The sequence below is a fragment of the Pteronotus mesoamericanus genome, unplaced genomic scaffold (genome assembly GCF_021234165.1).
Source record: "Pteronotus mesoamericanus isolate MK-2021 breed Mesoamerican mustached bat unplaced genomic scaffold, CSHL_Meso_final contig_57, whole genome shotgun sequence".
Taxonomy (NCBI): domain Eukaryota; kingdom Metazoa; phylum Chordata; class Mammalia; order Chiroptera; family Mormoopidae; genus Pteronotus; species Pteronotus mesoamericanus.
In genome coordinates this window covers 512,855-523,622 of record NW_026555203.1, presented here as the reverse complement: position 1 = coordinate 523,622, position 10,768 = coordinate 512,855, and positions in this window count along the sequence as shown.

Below are 10,768 nucleotides of genomic sequence, written 5' to 3'. Positions count from 1 at the left end.
TAGTTACAGAAGAGCCATGGGGCTGTAAAGTACAGTATAGGAAATAGAGTAGCCAAAGAACTTATATGCATGAACCATGGACATGAACAGTGGTGGGGGGATTGCCTGAGGGAGTGGGGGTGCTGGGTGGAGGGGAGCAAAGGGGAAAAAATCAGGACAACTGTAATAACAATCAGTAAAATATACTTTTTAAAAGTCAGTGACTTTCTTGGACAAAAGTAATAATTTATAGTCATCACCCACCTCTTCATAAAACTGGAAAACAAATCCTTAACAAAACGGACAAGCATTAAATGCTTCTCTTAAATCTCCACCTAAAAAGGTGGAGAGGGCTTTCCTATGGACCACAGTGGGTGGCAGTGTTAGTTGGGGTAGATTAGACTCTGCTCTGATATCAGATAAACCTTGAAATTTCACTGGCTTAGGTTATTTCTCACTGATCCAAAGTCTCATGGGATGGTTCCTGTCTGAACAACTCTCCTAGACAGATTTTCTCTAAGTGATAAACTCAGGGGTCCAAGTTCCTTGCATTATGCTCTGCCATTTCAGAGTCCAATGGCAGAGAGATTCAGCCTGAAAAATTATGAGGGCAATTATATGGGTTAGGCCTGGAAGTGACAGTTATCAATTTCACCAACATCTCATTGGCCAGAACAAAACCACATGGACTCACTTGGCTAAAAAGAAAGCTGAAAAGTATAGAGGAGGACATGGATATTGGTGTACAGTCTCTGCCATAATAGACTCTGCTTTTGGTGTGACAGCTTAAATACATGAAACAAGCTCTCAAGTTGAATTTACCATAGCTTTAACACCTTTCCTACTTTATCTTTTTATATCACCTTCAGTCTAAATTATTCTCATGAAATCATCAATAAACTTAAAGTCTTTCCCTAAGTTAATTGCATCACCATCCAATCATTTACTCGGGTCCAAAATTTGGAAGTTATCTTTAGTTTCCTCTACATGGAAATTAGAAAAAAAGAGAGCCAAAGTACCCAATGCAGGAGTGATTCCAGAGCAGCTTTCATGAATATTACAGTCCAATAAGAAGGTATATTCCTACAATGAAAGTGGGTTAATAGCATTACCTGTAAAGAATGCCCTAATATGTTTCCCTAACTTCTCATTGTAGTATGTACTTCTCATAGCCTATTAAGATTCTCCTAAAGTGAAGAGGGTACGCTGAATATCCAATGTGAGTATTCAGGTCTGCCTAGCTGTCACAATTGATAAACAGACATTCTGATTCATATATCAGTATGAGTTAGATAATTTATTAATTCATATAGTCAAGAAATATTTATTGAGTGTTTATTAGCCTACTATGTGACATGACACTGTTCTACATGCCAGAAATGTGTAAGTATAAAAAAATAGACAAAATTCCTGCCCTGAAACTTATATTCTAGTGGGCTAAAGAGAGCTTTTTTTAAGGAAAATATACAGGGTAGAGATTCAGAAGTGTCTCCCCAGAACATGCCACTCTGGCAAGCAGATTATTTTAAGCTGAAGGCAACTAAAACTCAACAAACTAAAGAAGAGTTTTTTTTTAATCTCCCCCCTTTACCTACCTAAGGAAATTCACATAGAAAAATCTGCTTCAGGAAGGAAATCTTAGCATATCCACCTTAGCATATATGAACTAAGTGTGGCAGACAGGGCAGGTCCAGACAAGTCTGGTTTTTAGACTCCCCTCTGTGTCTCATTGTTTGGGGGTGCCCAGGCAAAGACTTCTTTACCACATGTTTTCTCTTTTTCATCTACCTGTGAATTGCGTTTTTTCCCTTTGAAGTCCCAGACTCCTGCTTCCCTCTCCTTAATCCAGAATACACCTCATTTTGCCTCACTGTAATTTTCATGCTTATGTGAGTTCCTGGTGCATATGTATTAAAACCTGATTTTCTTCCTGTTAAACTCTTGTATGTCATTTTAATTATTTAACCAGACTGAAGAACTAAGAGGGGAAGGGAAACGTTTTTCCATCCTTTATCAATAGTATGTCAGATGGTGATAAATTCTATAAAGACAAAGAAAGCAGGGGAAGGGACAATGGTGGAAGCAGAAAGACCTGTTGGGAGGAAATTCCAACCATGTGAGAAGTGAGACGTTTTAAAGAGAAAAATGAGTGTCAGACATGAGTACAAGATTTTGGCCTGAGTTACCAAAAGAACCAACTTTCCATTTACTGAGATGGGGAGGATGAGGGGAGGGGCAAATTTGGTGGGAAAGACCAGGGGTTTGGTTTGAGACACACTAGGCTTGAGACACCCATTCAATTTCCAAGAGGAGCTATTAAGGAGGCGTCTAGGTATGAGAACCTGGCGGTCTAGGGCAGAATTCCAAGCTGCAGATACATATTTGAAAGTCATCAGGATGTAGATGGTATTTCAACACATGAGGCTAGCTGAGATCACCACGGAAATCAGTTTAAATAGAGAAGAGGCTCAAGGACTGAGCCTGGAGCACTCCAATATTTAGAGGTTGTGGAGATGTGGAAGAAGTAGCAAAGGAGACTGAGGAGGACTGACCAAGAGTCAGTCCCCTGAACCAGCTCATTGAAGGGTACACTGATAAAGCTGAATTTCTGGATCCACAATGCTAAGAAATAAATAGCAGGGATCCCCACCAAGGTACTGCTGTCCTGTGAAGTCTAGTTAAGTAGTCAGTCTGCCTTCTTTTTGACATCTTTTAAATGCAACAAACCTCACGCAGATTATATGCAAAATAACAACTGAGACAGGCCAGTAAGCCAGGACAAGTGGAATAAGGAAACTGAGACAGATGGCTGAACAAACTGGCAGAGCAATATACAGCCAGATACAGGTCCCCTCCCCAGAGATCACATCTAGGCCTCAGTTGTATTTAAGCTCCAGGCCCAGAAAAGCAGCAAAACCAGGTGGGTGACACCAGGACCCACTGCAATAACTGATGACTTCCTACCCTGTCACAGACCAATCAGTGGAGAACATGACCCTGAAAGGGCACCCCTGGTGAACTATTATGCTGAATAAATATTCTGCTGAAAACCTCTCCTAAGATTCCTGCCTTCAAGGCAGAGGTAAAAGCCTCAAGACAAGGGAGCAGCTGGCGCCATTCCCTTTCCCCTCTTCTTCCCTCTGTTATTCCCCCACAGGCACACATATCCTAAACTCTAAGGACCCCCAGGAGACTTGCAACCAGAGGAACAGCAATGAGCTGGCAGCTTGTCCCAGGCTAAGCCCCTGACCCTGTCTCCAAGGCCCCTTTTTCTCTGACTTCCCAGTGAGCTAAGGCAGCCCAGCCTAGGCTCTCCCGTTGCTTCTTCCATGCTAAGCCCTTCCTTGTTTCACTATCTCCAGCTTTAATAAACTTACCCTCATAGTCATCTGGACTCATGTTGTGACATCTTTTGTACATGTAGTCAAAAATCCACATAGTACCTGCTGGCCCGAGGCAGATCCAACCAGGGTCAGGTCCCTGTACAGTAACAGCAACGACATGGCCATATTGTGGTAAATGTGGCTAGTCTCCGGTTGGGGACGTCAAATACCAGAACTGTAAATGCCACTTTTGTAGGAGGAGCTCATCCCGGTAACCTCAAATAGACTCTCAGGCCCAGTTTTGGAGAATACCCAGAGGGAACACTGAACACATTCCCAGGGTCCCAGAAGCTCAGGGCTCCATGGTTCATTGCAACCAACGGCTGCTACCTTCACTGCTGCTGCCAACACCAGCTGACCTAGAAGTAAAGGAACACCTTACACTGGAACACCTGGACCTTACTAGCAGGTTAGGGTCAGGAAGAGAGTTAAATTAGGGGTAGAGTTGGGTTAAGGTTAGAATTCCCAGTCCGTCATGGGCTAAGTTCCAATAGCCTCAAACCTCTCCTCAGGATGTTCCCTCCACATTCTGCTGTAACTGATACCGTGGGCATCTGCTGGCCCCTCTAAAGTGAGGGCTGTTTTCCCTCTCATCTCGCTGCAGCTACATGGCTTAGAATGCAAAGGGGTGGAGCTCTCCTTGCTCCCCAAGGCCATTTCCTGACCTTTGTCCCTTCCCACTTTTGAGAAACCTCCAGCTCCTTCTCGGCTCACACCATCACATTATTTCACCCTCTCCCCATCCTGGTGGTAGTTCTTTGTCACCCTCCTGGTCATTGTCCTCCATGAAGGCTCTAGTTCTTGACTCACCCTCTGTCCTCTGTGTCCCAACTTCTCCTATCATTCTCAGTGATTTCAACATTCATGTGACCAACCACCTAGTACCCCTGGCCTCTTGTTTCCTCCATCTGTACATTGCCAATAATCACTGCCATTTTACAAAGCATTTCACAACCCAGAGCACCAGTATGGTACCTTGTATCCTAAAGGTCCCTGTACATCAGTGCATTTATATGACATTCTCAAAAGGCAAAACTATAGGGACAGAACAGATCAGTGATTGCTAAGGGCTGGGGATAGGGGAGGTCTTGACTACAAAGAGGCAGCACATGAGAATTCTGGGGGCTGATGGAGCAGTTTTGTATCCTGATTATGGTGGTAATAGTCACACAGATCTAGTCTTAAAACTCTTAGAACTCTACACTAAAGATTACAGGATAATTTTACTATACAGAAATTGTAAAAAGCGTAGAGGTAAATTGATTAAAATGTGAAGGGCTTAGTCCTAGGTCTTCAGATAGGTATCAGAAATTTATCTTTCCTCACCTGGATCATCTTAGTGTAAGAATAACAAAGGCAAAGGCAAAGAAACTAAAAATATCATGTTAGAACCATGAAAAACCATCGAAATTTGTATTACCATAGCCTGGTAATGGGAGCAAATTAAATTCCATTAAGTGGTACATGTATCCCCAGGATAGTTCCCAGTGTAGAGTAAGTACTCAATAAATATTTCTGGAATGAATAAGTCAGTGAGTGAGTGAATGAATGAATGAAAAGACTCACACATTTTGATATGAAATCTTCCTGCTTCAAACAGCATAAAAATTTTTGAGGTAGAATAGAAGGACCTTCCAGTATTGTCTAAAGTTAAATAAAGTGTGTCAAGGATAAAGCCCTGACTGATGTGGCTCAGTTGGTTGGTTGTCCTGCAAAGTGAAAGCTCTCTCTGGTTTGAACCCAGTCAGGGCACATGCCTGGGTTGCAGGTTCAGTCCCCAGAGCTGGGGTGCATAAGAGAGGCAACTGAGTGATGTTTCTTTCTCATGTTGGTGTTTCTCTCCCTCTCTTTCTCTCTCTCTAAAAATAAAAATAATTTTTTTAAAAAAGGATAAAAATGCAAAAGCCATGGAAACCACATTTTATAGTGTTATATTTAACTGCAAAGGTTAGAGCTGCTGAAGTCATTGTTGACACACTTGCCAAAACTGCCGCAAAAGACATGGTAAAAATGATAACTGGGGACAAAGCAAATTTTCTGTCAAATGTCACAGTTCACTTTATAATTACAGATGTGGCTGTAAACTTAAAATGGCAAATATTCAATTTATGACAAGGTTGATATTATTCAGTGTGAATTGATGAGTCCACTGATCTTTTGAATTAATCTTGTTATTTATCATATATGACCTAAATAACATAATTTCATGAAGACATTATTCTCTACCAATCTTTTCTAACTTGTAGAACTGAAATGAGATTCCCTTCCTTCCTTCCTTTCTCCCTTCCCTCCTTCATTCATCTAACTAATGACTGTTGAACACTAACCAGGAGCCAGCCAGTGCTCCAGGCACAGGGGACACAGCTGTGGCCTGGAAGAAACAAGATCCTTCCCTCATGAATCTTACATTCAGGTAGGTGGAAACAGACAATAAACCAAGAAAAGAAAGATAACAGGGATAAATGCTATACAGAGAATGGAAACGGGCTGATGTGGTAGCGTGAATGGAGGCTCTGCAGATTGGGTAGTCAGGCCAGCTCTCTGAGAGGATGTAATTCAACCTGACCTCTGAATTACAAGAAGGAACCAGCTCTGCAAACATCTGAGGAAAGAACTTTCCAAGTAGAGGGAGTAGCTAGAGCAGTGGTTCTTAAAGGAATGGCCCTGCCTCCTAGGGGGCATTTTGGAAATGGGGGTGGGTGCTGCAATGATGGGGCACTGTACTGACATTTAATGGGCAAGGGATGCTGCACACCTGCAACGCACAAGACTGTCCTTTGTACTTCATAGCTTTCAAAGATCCCACCAGGCATCTGTGTAGGTGGAAAGGCTATTTATAATTATCAGAGGTGAGAACTTAACTATGCTTTATTCCCAGAGACAAAACATTTTTGCACAAACCATGGCTTAGTTGTAGATTTTTAGCCTGATGTCTCTGGAATATTTCATTTGCTTCCTGTTTTGTTAATGGTATATGGCTCTACAAATCTATCTTTGCTATTTTTATTAATTTTATGAATAAAAATTGAAAATATTTATTAATTCCAATAAAACCATTTATCGCAGTGTTTATGCCCAGAAATGCAAGTACCATGTAAATAGAAATCAGAATTTATTTTATTTCACACAGAACTTCACCAAGAGATGGTCAACATTTCAAGACTAACACCTCCCTGATGGCAAGACCATGTCACAGAAAACACTGCACCTAATGGGAACGCTTCAGAGAAAATCAGTGATAGAGTTGTTTTTTAATTGATAATACACACCCATGGTTAAAAAGAAAAGAGGGAGAAAAGCAAACAGTACAAAAGGACACATAGTCAAAAATCAATCTTCCTTTCACCTCTGTTTCCAAGCCTCGCAGTATCCTAGACATAACCTGATTATCAGTCTTTTGAATATTCTCCCAAAGGGATTATCTCATTTTTTTGTTTAAAAGAAAGGCGGGTACCTTGGCTGGTTTGCTTGGTTGGTTGAAGCATCATCCCATACACCGAAAAAGGTTGTGCTTTCAATTCCCAGTCAGGGCACATACCTGGGTTGTGGGTTGATCCCCGGTCATGGGCACATACAGGAGAGAAGCAACTGAGGATTCTCTCTCTCTCTCTCTCTCTCTCTCTCTCTCTCTCTCTCTCTGTCTTTCTCTCTCTCTCTCTCATCAGTAAAATTATCCTTGGGTGAGGATTAAAAAATAAATAGCCCTGACTGGTATGGTTCAGTTGGCTGGGCACCATTCTGAAAAGCAAAATGGCTCTGGTTTGATTCCCAGTTAGGGCACGTTACCTGGGTTGCAGGTTCCTTCCCTGGCTGGGGTGTGTACAAGAAGCAACAGATCGATGTTTCTTTCTCACATCAATGTGTTTCTCCCTCTCTTTCTCCCTTGCTTCCCCTCTAAATAAATAAATAAATAAATAAATAAATAAATAAATAAATAAAAGGCAAGTAGGGAGGGAGGGAAGAAGGGAGAACAGCGGGGGAACCCATAAAAATATTTGTCTCAGCATTTTCAAAAATGTGAGGAAGGATGTATGCATATACTCCAAGCTCTTAACGTTGGTTACCTCAGAGTATGTGCAGGGGGACACCCTCAGAGACTGACTTCTATTTAAGATTGTGAATAAAAAGGGAGTTCTAGCCCTGGCTAGTGTGGCTCACTGGATTGAGTGCCGGCCTGTGAACTAGAGGGTTGCTGGTTCAATTCCCAGTTGGGACACATGCCTGGGTTGCAGGCCAGGTACCCAGTAGGGGGCATGTGAGAGGCAACCACACATTGGTGTTTCTCTTCCTCTCTCCGCGCCCTTCCCCTCTCTCTACCAATAAATAAAATCTTTAAAAAAAATTTTTAAAGGCGGGGTTCTATGAAAAGTAACCTCATAGAATTATATGATCATAAATTCCTAATTGGGCAGGTCATGGTGGGTAGTCACACTTCTTTAGTAAAAAGCTAATTTTTGCCTTAAGCAATCTCTGTCCATTGTTTCTGTGCATGTATGTTACACACCTTTGAAATGCCTCTTTTCAGACTCCTCCTAAAATGTGACCACTCTCAAAAGAACACATAATCTTAACTATCCTGTAATTTGATCTCTGCCTTGCTTTCTCCCACCTTCATGTTATCTTTCTTCTCTTCCCTCCTTAATCTCAAATGCCTAAAAGAAACTGGAAACTGTTATTTTCTGGAGTATTTGAGATCTTCCTCTCTGGCATATGTCCTCAGTTTGGTTCAAATAAACTTTTTTTTCAGATTTTATTTATTTATTTTTAGAGAGACGGGAAGGGAGGGAGAAAGAGAAAGAAACATCAATGTGTAGTTGCCTCTCACGCATCCCCTAGTGGGAACCTGGCCCGCAAACTAGGCATGTGCCATGACTGGGAATCAACCCAGCAACTCTTTGGTTCACAGGCCAGAGCTCAGTCCACTGAGCCACACCAGCCAGGGCTCAAATAAACTCTTATATACAGGTTTGGACATTTCTTACATGGACATTTACTTAGTGTAGTATGGCAAAATTCCAAAGAATCCCACCCAGGACCATCCCTTGGACCTAGGTCCAGTGCTAAGTACCACCAGGGGCCCATTGTGCTCCATTGGTTCCCCACTTCACCTGAATGAATTTTTTTCATGGAATCCTGAACTCACCTGTTTAGGTAGCAGTTCCTGACTCTGAGGAGTTCCTATGTGAAGAATGTTTTTAATTTCAGCTTTTTAAAATTGGTTCAAAAGAAAAATTACAATTAAGATGGGAAATCATGCTACCGAAGCCAACAAACTCTACAACAGTCAGCCTCTCTTTAGTACTCTGGCAAGTTTTACATGCAATAACTATAGAACTTCAACTTGTGAGTATCTACAGAAATGGGGAGGTTTAACTAAAACTGGTATCAGCTGATGATGGCTGAAATAGTGCTCTTTTGAGGCCTCAAAATTAATTATTTTGGTGTGCTCAGTTGGAAAAAGTAGGCTCTAAAACTGAACTCAATAAATAGGATGCATACCTTGACTGGAATATAGAAGACTCAAAAAGGAGCATAGACAAACTTTCTTCTTTTCAGAAAGTTAATAAGAAAATTTTAATCACTGTCTTTGAACTCTCAAATATCTCTTCTCTTCAGTAAGTTAGTTAGAAACTTTTCGAGACTGTCTCTGAACAAAAGAAAGCTCCTGAAACTGCTCAAAGCCAGTACTCCATTTCCCCCATTTCTCCAACTGCCCCTCTACTCTCCGAGCTCCCTTTTCTAAACTTGCCCTCCCTTTCTCCTCCTCCTCTTCTCTCCTTTCCACCACCACCCTCTACTGATTGAGGGGAAACTAAGAATAGAAAGCCAGATCAGGAACAGCTAGAAGTACCAGAAATTCTGGCAGCTGCATTTTGAGAAAAGCCAGTTCCAGGACAAGGGGAATCAGCAATAATTTACTTTCGTTGGACTAAAGCAGAATTAAGGAATGTAACTGAAGATTTTCCTAATTTTTTCCAAGACCTTGTTGGATTGGCAAAAGAATATTATTTGTTAAAATATATGCTCCTGGCTATTCTGACCTGTTCCAACTAATGCACTTATTAGTTTCTGAGAGTAAAGAAGCAGAATGGCTAGGTAAAGTCTGCTGGAAAAGTCCTATAGAGGATTTTTTTAAACAAAGAGAAACAGACCTAGAAAAATGCAAAGAATTGGCCCACCATCTACACCAAGCCATCCCTGAGATTTTTTCCCCTGGAAAATAGGCTAGACAAAACCCAACAATGCAGACAAAAATCTGATGAAATCATACTTGCTTTCTTTGAACATTTTGAAAAATCTTTCAAACAATATTCAGTATTTTCTCCAGAGTTTTTAAGAATCATCAAAATGATATTATGCTCAATTTGGCATTTCTGGAGGGATTAGATGAGAAGTTTGTAATTCTGCTTAAATAACATGAAATAAACTGGGCAACCACGTGCTGATAAATTAGTGACTCTGGTCAATCAAGTATTTAAATCTATTCAAGAGGAAGAAATGGATAAAGCTACTTGAAGCATTTATCTCAGTCTGTTGAGATCTTGCCTCCAGACAGTATCCTCTGTTTGGCTCAAATAAACTCTTACAAAATTTTTCTACAGGTCTGGACGTTTCTTACATCAACACCCCAGTTGTTGAGAGCAGACCAAGGCTTCTGTAATTAGAGTAAGTTCTCTCAACCTAAACCCTGTAATACCTTTTAGAAAAGGTTCCTTTATCATGTGTGTCATTAAATATAGAGCATAACCATACAAGCCTAAAAGCATTTGTGTACTTGAGATGTCTTTACTAACAGACTGCTGACTGCCCCTTTCCTTTTTATTCTTATTATAGGTCAATTCTGGTCTCTCTGTCCTGGTCTATACCATAAAAGCTACAATTTAGAGCATCTTCCACCACCCCTCATACCACCAAGGATCAATACCACCCACATACACACACATGTGGGTAAAAAAAAAAATTGGTGTTGGGATATGTGATACGTACGGAAGACATTGGGCAAATGACCAATTCTAATTTCTACTTGATGTCACACTCTTGGTGATGCTAAGTTTACACAAGAGTACGATGTTCTACTAAGCCAACATCACAAGATCCCAATTCATGTAAAACACATTTGCAATCCGATTTATTTGCTATGTACTCCTATGAAACATGGCTTATGTTTTAATCTATAAACACATTTTTTAGAAATATATTCATATTCTGTTACCAAATCACCAACATTTAATGAACTAACATTAAATTCTGAATTTATTTTTTTTCTCAGAAAGAAAAAAGAAACTTTACATTACCTTCAAAAAGAGAAAAAAAATAAAGAGATGCAGCCTTGGCTAGTGTGGCTTAGTGGATTGAGTGCTGGCCTGCAAGCCAAAGGGTTGCCAGTTCAATTCCCAGTCAGGTCA